The following is a 10,716-nucleotide window of genomic DNA, read 5'->3' as shown; positions in this document are numbered from 1 at the left end:
TTTCTAACCTCCAGCTCAACACTGTCTCCTTGACTTGTCCGGACTTGTCCGACCTGCCTATCTCCTTTTCCACCTATCCACTCCATCCTCTCCTCCCTGGCCTATCACCTTCATCTCCTCCCTCACTGACCTATTGTACTCTATGCTACTTTCTCCCCACCCCCAACCTCCTCTAGCTTATCTCTCCACGCTTCAGGCTCTCTGCCTTTATTCCTGATGAAGGGCTTTTGCCCGAAACGTCGATTTCGCTGCTCGTCGGATGCTGCCTGAACAGCTGTGCTCTTCCACCACCACTGATCCAGAATCTGGTTTCCAGCATCTGCAGTCATTGTTTTTACTTCTGTTTTAAAGTCCATCCAAATTAATTGAATTCAAATTTCACTGTCTGCTGAAGGTGAGATTCGAACCCATGTCCCTGAGCATTAACCTCAGAACAGGATTACTCACTCTGATGAAGAGTCATCTAGACTTGAAACATCAGCTTGCTTCCTCTCCATGGATGCTGTCCGACCCACATTTGTTGTTTTCAGCAGGATTGTTGCTCCAGTGACAATATCACTGTGCCCTATTTCCCCTATTATGTTTGGGGGGGCTGGGCTATTTCATTGACCAATGATTTTGAAATCCACTAATTGATTATATTTCAGGTTTTCCACCATTATTTTTCTTTCTCTACAATTTCTCTATTGACTACTTGTTCTGTTTTGTTCAGGTCATATTTCTTTTTATCTTCAGAATCAGGAATTTAGAAATAAGACCAGAGCAAAAACAGCAAGAGCAGGAGTCGGCTTTTCGGCCCCTTGAGTTTGCTCTCACCATTTAATCAGATCATGGCTGATACAGCATTCCTTGCATCCACTTTCCCTGCAGCTTCCCTGCAACATTTGATTTCTCTCCTGATCAAGAATCTCAGCCTTAAATATACACAAGGACTCTGCCCCCACAGCTCTACGTGGCAAGGAGTTCTAAAGACAACTGTCAGAGAAGAAATTCCTCCTCATCTCAGTCTTAATTTGGCACCATTTTTTCTCAGACTGTTCATCAGATCACTTCCAAAATCAACACTATCATTTGCACTTGTTTCTCCTGATGCCTCTCCTCTTTCTCCTGATGTGCTTTGGTTTAATTCTCACAATTGCTGTGATGTTTTTGTTTTGTTTTTTATGCATTCCCAGGAAGAGGAATCTGATCTCCGGTTTATTGGCTATCCCGATAAAACTGAGGAGCTGGTTAGATCATTTCAGAGGCAATTCCCTGGAACATTAGTCTGGAAGATCTGCATAACTTGTCCAATTACATCCGAGGAGCAGGAGAGTCGACGTTTCGGGCAAAAGCCCTTCATCAGGAATGAGGCCACATTCCTAATGAAGGACTTTTGCCCGAAACGTCGATTTTCCTGCTCCTCGGATGCTGCCTGACCTGCTGTGCTTTTCCAGCATCACACTCTCGATTCTGATTTCCAGCATCTTGCAGTCCTCACTTTTGCCTAGTCCAATGCTATTACTACTGAAACCCCTTTTATTCCCCTAGCCTTTGAATCTAGAAATATGAAGTTAATTGAATTTAAATTTTCCAGCTGTCTTGTTGACATTTGAACTCTGAAGCATTAGTACAGGCCTCCTGAATGATGCTGTGCAGTGCCATAAGGACCAGGCCATAGTCTCCTCTTACATTTCTGCAGCCTCACATCCTATCATTTGGACACATGACAAAACCATTTGCCACTTGTCACCCCCCTCTGCTGTTCTTCTCTGCTGCCTGAGGGCTGCCTCTTTCAGCGTGCGTCTCTCTCCGAGTCACTCGCTTGTGGTATCATCAACAAATAAGAAAGGCTTTCTTTCTCTAATCATATTCCAATTGTGTTCTGTTCGCTTAATAATTTGACTGTACACTTCAAAGAATGTTGTTGTGTTTTAATAACAGACTTTACACTGTATTTATGTGATCTAACAGTCCTTTTCCAAACCGAACAGCTCATCATCTGACTTCCCATTAGTAGCAGCACAGCTCTCATCTCTATTTTTAAACATAAAAGCATGTTTCCGAAAGGATTAGGAATGCACAGGATCGGGAAAGTGCATTCCAGCTGATCTGACTGGCTCCACACTTCAGCGGCACAATGTCCAGTCGACAGTCGGTACTAGCCGCTGTTAGCCTGCTAACCAGATGCTTGTTTCCATCCGTCCTGTCATTACTGATGCATGTGGCTGCTGACCTCGGCTCTTGAGGCTGAGGGGTCAGTGCTGTCCACTCAGTCCGGCCTGGCAGAGGTTCTGTTCAGTGGAGCAGGGAAACAGCAGAGATAGCAATCACAAACCACACCCGTGGCACCAGACAATCTCTTGGTGTTCTTTGGTGGAATGTGAGCAAAGCCAGCCTTCGTTGACCATCCCTAGTTGCCCTTGGGAAGGTCAGCTGCCTTCTTCAACGGCTGCAGTCCACCTGCTGTGGGTGGACCCACAATGCTATTGGGGAGGGAATTCCAGGATTTTGTCCCAACCACGGAGAAGGAACAGAGATGTTTTTTTCAGTTCAGGATGGTGCGGGGCTCAGAGGGGAATTTGTAAGTGGTGTGGTGTTTCCGTGTACCTGCTACCCTTGTCCTTCTACACGGTAGTGGTCATGAATTTCGATGGTTCAACCTAGCCTTGGTGAATTCCTGCAGTGTACTGTGTCGATAGTGCACACTGCTGCTACTGAGACTTGGTCGTCAATGGAATGAAAATTGGAATTGGGGTACGTGGGTTCCAGTCAAGTGGCTGCTTTGTCCCGGACAGTGACAACATTGTTAATAACAGCTTCCATCACACAGCTGATGATTGAGAGTAGACTGATATTGTCAGTAATTGTCCAGAGGTTGGATTTGTCCTGTTTCTCTCGGATGGGCCCGGTCTTCCATCTTGTTGGGTAGGTGCAAGTGTTGTAACTGTACTGGAACAGCTTGGCTAGGGGAATGGCAGGTTCCGGTGCACAAGTCTTCAGTACTATTGCTGGAATGTTGTCAGGGCTCATAGGCTCCAATCATTTCTTGAGATCATATGGAGCAAGTCGGGTTGGCTGAAGACTTGGATCTGTGATGCCAGGGAGCATTGGAGGAGACCAAGACTTAGCACATCAGGCTGGAGATGCTTGGAAATGTGTTGCTGAGCTCCCACATCATTGAGGATGCTGATATTTGTGAAGCTTCCTTAGTTACTTAGTTGTAGATTGGCCGTTGCCATCTGTCACTATAACTGTTCAGACTGCAGGCTGTGATGCATTGGTCGTGGGATCACTGAGACCTGCGTCACTGCTGTGTAGCTGGGTTGGTCTCCCAGTGAATTGTTGCCCCCACAGGAAAGGATGGCTGACTCCTTTCTCAAGTTACCAAGGCGGAGACTTCCTCTTGAAGGATGATGCACAGAGCCTCCAGTAATGTTGCAGTTTGAACATGGGAAATAAAGTGAGCTTGCTTTTGTTTGTCTTCGAGGGGCAGCGCACTTTTGGGTAATGCAGTATTTGGGTAGTGGGAGTGTAGCAATATTCTGATGAGGCCTAGATGTAAAAATTGACCAGAACCTCCCTCTCCTCCAGCACTACCTGCTCACCTCCAATATGTGCCACATTTACATCAGTGGCTTTGGACTCTGTTTTAGTTAAGGATGAGCACATGTATTCCAAGCTAACGTGTCCCTGATATATAAAATTCTTACAGGGCTGGACAGACTGGATGAAGGGACGATGTTTTCCCCTGGCTTTTTTATTGGGGGGATGGGGCCATGGTGTACAGAACAAGGACTCACAGTCTCAGGGTGTGTAGTAGGCCACTTCAGACTGAGATGAGGAAGATCATCACTCAGTAAAGCTGTGGAATTCTCTACCACAGAAGCTGCGGAGGTCAAGTCTCTGAATAAAATGGAGAAAGAAGTGGAAAAGATTTTGAGAGGCTAAAGGTGTCGAGGGCTATGGGTAGAGAGTGGCAATATAGTTCTTAGGATCAGCCATGAACTTGAATGTCAGAGTTGGTTTAATGGGCCGAATGGCCTACTCAGTGCCGATTCTCGATGTGGCCGGATTAATTTAAATGTGAGTAGTTGTTGTAAATGCTCATTTAACTATGTTGATATAGTAAGCTGTTAGAGAGCAGCCTACAATCGTCCTGTAGGTTAATCACATCGCACTAAAGCTGCTCCTGCAGTTAGTCTCATTACCTGCAAGCGAGAGATTTGGGAACATCAGAAGGCCATCCCTATGCCCCTGATGGGAAGTGATTTGCATGACAGCAGGATTGCAGTAATGTTTGATTTGGGTTTCCTCCTACCCCACAGCATAATAATCTACTGGCACCCACGTTGGAAGCTCAGACAATGGGAACGAAGGGTGAAGGAATGAAAGGAGTTTTGCCACCAGCAGGAGTTTGTGCCTTGAAAGGTGTGGCTTAGAATGGCAGTGCTGGGGGCAAGGGGTATGCACAAAATGGAACCACCTAATAACCCTTGGTCTGCTTCAACTCGACGTGTTTGGGTACATCCAGGTGGATTTTGAAGATTTCAGGAATAGGTACAAGAGTGGGAAGTTCTGTTGTTCATCTGGGCAAATTCGCATTTCAAGGTATATTGTCAAAAAGTGACTATTTCTCATGTCTGCTCCCACAACAATAACACACTGTCCAAGTAATTCCTGACTGTGAAATGCTTTCATCTTTGTGGGATCCCAAGGAGGTGAGAAGTGCAGTTTGAATCAAAGTGTGCTTTCTGAATTTGAGTTTGCACCATCTGGTTCTAGTTGCTAGTTTGTTTAATTTAGTTTAATTTGAAACCTTACTGACGACGCGCTAAAGGACTAACATGCTTCAGTTTGGTATTGTCTTAACCACTAACTTTAAGCTTCCTCCTATTAGTGATACCTCATACGGTGTGTGCTAAAATTCTGAGAGTCGCTTGACTGGTTTGTGGGACAGCTCTGCTGAGTTGATGATTGTGAAGCTGGAAACAAAATCTGTACAGTCTTTTTGTGTTGTAACCATTCTGTGTATGCATCTGTTTTACAACTGATGACAAATAATCCAATCATTTTTAAAGCAAAATATAACACTGACTACGAGCCAGTATGTGTTCTTTCTCTTTCTCTCTCTCTCTCTCTCTCTCTCTCTGCTGGGCAGGAAATGATTTGTGGCAATTGGAGAATGTCAATGCAGGTTGCCAGCAATCTGTAGCTTTGCATTTCTGGTCCATTAATAAAATGTCTCAGAATTGCTGAGGTAACACTTTGGCTTTTAATGCCCAGATTTCCTTAGATATTCATGATGCAGTAGTGTAAGCGAGCAATGGATAATCCAGTTCACCCTCATCATAGCACAGTTAACCCTTGCATGCCTCAATCACCTCTATACATCGAGGGATTAAAGGTTGTTTTCTCAAGCATGTGAGGCTTTGCTGAAGTCCGGCTCCACTCTAAAGTATTACCCAGAGATTGTGAAGAAATACAAATGGTTTTTATTTTGATTTGAAATGAAAACTTGGACAAGGTGACTGGATCAATACCACAAAAGCCATACTTCTGAACACATTCACTCCTTTAAAAATCTGATTTATAATTGACACATCTTGTTATTTCACAGGTCTGAATTTCAGCTGTTTCCCGTTGAGTTTTATCTCTAATGTAAATGAATTTTGAATCTGATACCTAATTTGATCAATTGACAGGAAATAATTATTTTGAAAAAGAAAGATGCTGGAAAGAGTATTTGCCTTGTACAAGTAAAAATGCTGTTACATGCTGAAAGATAGATGGTCTTCTGTGCACTACCTGCTGCTAAACACTGGAATTTTGGTTATTTTGTGTATCACAGCCCTGTTAAATGCCAGAGTATAGATTACTTCGTTCATTGTACAGTACTGTAACAAAGTAGAATATAGATTACCTTGTGTGTATTACAGTATGGTTGCATACTGGATTACAAATTATTTTATGCAGTGATCACTCCCACCAAAGTTGCTTGGACAGATGTACCATATTAAGTAAAGAATCACACAACACCAGGTGTACCTTTTAACTTTCTCCTCCCCATTCCAACACTGGCACCTCCACAGCATGGTACCCACGTTAGGTAGACCAGTGAAGAGGAGGTCACGTTGGTCCTACCTTTTATCAGTTCTCTCACCATCTGCCGCAGGCCCAGTCTAGCAGATATGTCTGTCAGGCCAGCTCAGTCAATACTTGCGATACCAAGTCATCCTTCATTGCAGACAATGAAATCTCACTCCCAGAGCACTTTCAGTATCCTTTCCACCCTCAGTGCCTCATCTAATTAGAGCTCAACATGGAGGGGTCCTGAGGTGGGGTACATTACAGATTCCAGCATGTAAGAGCACTGTAATACACATTGGATAATCTACATTCCAGTGTGTAACAATACTGTAACACACATTGGATAATCCACATTCCAGTGTGTAACAGCACTGTAATACACATTGGATAATCTACATTCCAGTGTGTGACAGCATTGTAATACACATTGGATAATCTACATTCCAGCGTGTAACAGCACTGTAATACACATTGGATTAATTCACATTCCAGTGTATAACAACACTGTAATACACATTGGATAATCAACATTCCAGTGTGTAACAGCACTGTAATAGACATTGGATAATCCACATTCCGGTGTGTAACAGCACTATAATACACATTGGATAATCTACATTCCAGTGTGTGACAGCACTGTAATACACATTGGATAATCTACATTCCAGTGTTGACTGCACTATAATATACATTGGATAATCCGCATTCTAGTGTGTAACAGCACTGTAATACATGTTGGATAATACACATTCCAGCATGTAACAGCACTGTAATACACATTGGATAATCTACATTCCAGTGTGTAACAACACTGTAACACACATTGGATAATCCACATTCCAGTGTGTAACAGCACTGTACTGCACATCGGATAATCCACATTCCAGTGTGTAACAACACTGTAATACACGTTGGATTATTCACATTCCAGTGTGTGATTGCACTGTAATACACATTGGATAATCTACATTCCACTGTGTAACAACACTGTAATACCCATTGGATAATCTCCATTCCTGTGTGTGACAGCACTATTATATACATTGGATAATTTACATTCCAGTTTGTAAAAGCACTGTAATACACATTGGATAATCCACATTCCAGTGTTGACCGCACTATAATATACATTGGATAATCCGCATTCCAGTGTGTAACAGCACTGTAATACATGTTGGATAATACACATTCCAGCATGTAACAGCACTGTAATACACATTGGATAATCTACATTCCAGTGTGTAACAACACTGTAACACACATTGGATAATCCACATTCCAGTGTGTAACAGCACTGTAATACACATTGGATAATTCACATTCCAGTGTGTGACAGCACTGTAATACACAATGGATAATCCACATTCCAGCATGTAACAGCACTGTAATAGACATTGGATAATCCACATTCCAGCATGTAACAGCACTGTAATACACATTGGATAATCTACATTCCAGTGTGTAATAACACTGTAACACACATTGGATAATCTCCATTCCAGAGAGTAACAACACTGTAATACACATTGGATAATCCACATTCCAGTGCGTGATTGCACTGTAATACACATTGGATAATCTACATTCCAGTGTGTAACAACACTGTAATACCCATTGGATAATCTCCATTCCTTTGTGTGACAGCACTATTATATACATTGGATAATTTACATTCCAGTTTGTAACAGCACTGTAATACACATTGGATAATCTCCATTCCAGAGAGTAACAAAACTGTAATACACATTGGATAATCGACATTCCAGTGTGTAACAACACTGTAACACACATTGGATAATCTACATTCCAGTGTGTAACAACACTGTAACACACATTGGATAATCCACATTCCAGTGTGTAACAGCACTGTAATACACATTGGATAATCCACATTCCAGTGTGTGACAGCACTGTAATACACATTGGATAATCCACATTCCAGTGTGTAACAGCTCTGTAATACACATTGGATAATCTCCATTCCAGAGAGTAACAACACTGTAATACACATTGGATAATCCACATTCCAGTGTGTGATTGCACTGTAATACACATTGGATAATCTACATTCCAGTGTGTAACAGCACTATTATATACATTGGATAATTTACATTCCAGTTTGTAACAGCACTGTAATACACATTGGATAATCTACATTCCAGTGTTGACCGCACTATAATATACATTGGATAATCTGCATTCCAGTGTGTGACAGCACTGTAATACATGTTGGATAATCCACATTCCAGTGTGTGACAGCACAGTAATACACATTGGATAAACCACATTCCACTGTGTGACAGCACTGTAATACACATTGGATAATCTACATTCCAGTGTGTAACAGCACTGTAATACACATTTGATAATCTACATTCTAGTGTGTGACAGCACTGTAATACACATTGGATTATCCACATTCCAGTGTGTAACAACACTGTAATGCACATTGGATAATCAACATTCCAATGTGTGACAGCACTGTAATAGACATTGGATAATCCACATTCCAGTGTGTGACAGCACTGTAATACCCATCGGATAATCTACATTCCAGTGTGTAACTGCACTGTAAAACACATTGGATAATCTCCATTCCAGTGAGTAACAACACCGTAATACACATTGGATAATCAACATTCCAGTGTTGACAGCACTATAATACACATTGGATAATCCGCAGTCCAGTGTGCAACAGCACTGTAATACACATTGGATAATCTACATTCCACTGTTGACAGCACTGTAATACACATTGGATAATCTACATTCCAGTGTTGACAGCACTATAATACACATTGGATAATCTGCAGTCCAGTGTGCAACAGCACTGTAATACACATTGGATAATCTCCATTCCAGTGTGTAACAGCTCTGACACACACTTTGGTTAATCTACATTGCACGCTGCTGTCTATAAGAGTGTCCTGATATTCCTGTCACCTGAGTGATAAAAACATTGAATTCCAAGATTTCAGACGCATTGCTGTAGATTGATGTTAAAAATGCAAAATGACTTTCGAAGTTAACTTTCAAGGAGTTAAAACATTGTCAGTGTTTTATGGAAGTGATCTTTTTTCTTACATTTAAAGGACCTTTCGTCTCTATATTTTCCTTGTCTCCCCCGTAACCCCCTGCACCCTTTAATGCCGTTTTCGGATTTGGTTTTCGAAGCACATTCTCACTGCTGTGTTCCAGATTACTTTTCTCTGTCAGAATGTTTCTTAATACAAGTATGTGCAGAATCAAGCTTTCATCTTAATATTGTAAAGCTCAAATAAACGCAGACACGAGTTCATATTGAATGGTGGATAATGTGCACTGGGTTACAGTATCTCTGATACGGTTGTGACTGATCTCAGTCCTGCATCACAGTCCAGTGTCAGTAAGTACATTCAAAGGAAATAGAAGGTGCAAGAAAACTTGCTGGTCTTCCAGATTAAGGATTTGTCCCTGACCAAGTGATGCAGACTGGCATATTCCAGAGTCCAGGACTACTTGCTGAGGGACGTACTAAAGCTCCAGGCAGCTCCCCCCAAGGCACAGTCGGGAAAGACCACTGTCTGAGGAGTTAATGCCAGAATATAATGGGGGTCTGTTCAGTTATCGGACCTTTAAGTAAATATAGAAGGTTGGAGTTATAAAGAAAGGCTGGGTAGATTAGGACTTTTTTCACTGGAGCATAGGAGGTTGAGAGGCGACCTGATAGAGTTTATAATTTCATGGGAGGTAAAGATATCCTAGGGATACTTTTCCCGAGGATGGGAGATTTCAAGACCGGGGAGCATATTTTTAAGATGAGAGAGAGAGATTTTAAAAAAGACATGGGGACAATTTTTTTACACAGAGGGTGGTTTGCATGCAAAATGAACTTCCTGTTGAAGTGGTAGGTATGGGTACAATTACAAAGTTTAAAAGGTATTTGGATAAGCACATGAATAGGAAAGGTATGGAAGGATATGGGCCAGGAGCAGGGACTAGATTAGCAGGGACTAGCAGGAGCAGGTGGGACTAGATTAGTTTGGGATTATGTTCAACATGGACTGGTTGGACAGAAGGGTCTGTTTCCCTGCTATTTGATTCTGAGCCTATAAAGAAAAGCTTTGGGTTTGTTGGAACTATTGAGAAAGTCAAACTCTATAATATTTGTTTATTTCTCTATATGGCACCTCATCACCTCAGGGGATCTCCCATCCACCGCCTCCAACCTCATAGTCCCACAACCCCGCACCGCCCATTTCTACCTCCTGCCCAAAATTCACAAACCTGACTGCCCCGGCCGACCCATTGTCTCAGCCTGCTCCTGCCCCACCGAATTCATCTCTGCATACCTCGACACGGTCCTGTCCCCCTTAGTCCAAGAACTCCACCTCCGTTCGGGACACCACCCACGCCCTCCACCTCCTCCATGATTTTCGCTTCCCCGATACCCAACACCTTATCTTCACCATGGACATCCAGTCCCTGTACACCTCCATCCCCCATCATGAAGGACTTAAAGCCCTCCGCTTCTTCCTTTCCCGCCGTACCAACCAGTACCCTTCCACTGACACCCTCCTTCGACTGACTGAACTGGACCTCACCCTGAACAACTTCTCTTTCCAATCCTCCCACTTCCTCCAAACCAAAGGAGTAGCCATAGGCACC

General features: G+C 42.7%; 1 protein-coding gene and 1 long non-coding RNA gene across 8 annotated transcripts in view; one reads left to right on the top strand and one right to left on the bottom strand.

The window, feature by feature from the left end:
* The window catches only part of LOC122548459, a 10,736-nt gene extending 6,194 nt beyond the window's left edge, over positions 1-4,542 (bottom strand). Inside the window, exons 1-2 of the long non-coding RNA XR_006311242.1 lie at positions 4,306-4,542; positions 444-448 (exon numbers count right to left, since the gene is read on the bottom strand). This is a non-coding gene — a long non-coding RNA (uncharacterized LOC122548459). The remainder of the gene's footprint in view (positions 1-443; positions 449-4,305) is intronic.
* Positions 1-10,716, top strand: part of LOC122548458 (tyrosine-protein kinase Fyn) — a 271,949-nt gene that overhangs the window by 176,367 nt on the left and 84,866 nt on the right. The window lies entirely within an intron of this gene.

Source organism: Chiloscyllium plagiosum, chromosome 3 (genome assembly GCF_004010195.1).
Source record: "Chiloscyllium plagiosum isolate BGI_BamShark_2017 chromosome 3, ASM401019v2, whole genome shotgun sequence".
In the NCBI taxonomy this organism is placed as follows: Eukaryota; Metazoa; Chordata; class Chondrichthyes; order Orectolobiformes; family Hemiscylliidae; genus Chiloscyllium; species Chiloscyllium plagiosum.
This window is presented reverse-complemented; position numbering and strand designations above follow the sequence as displayed.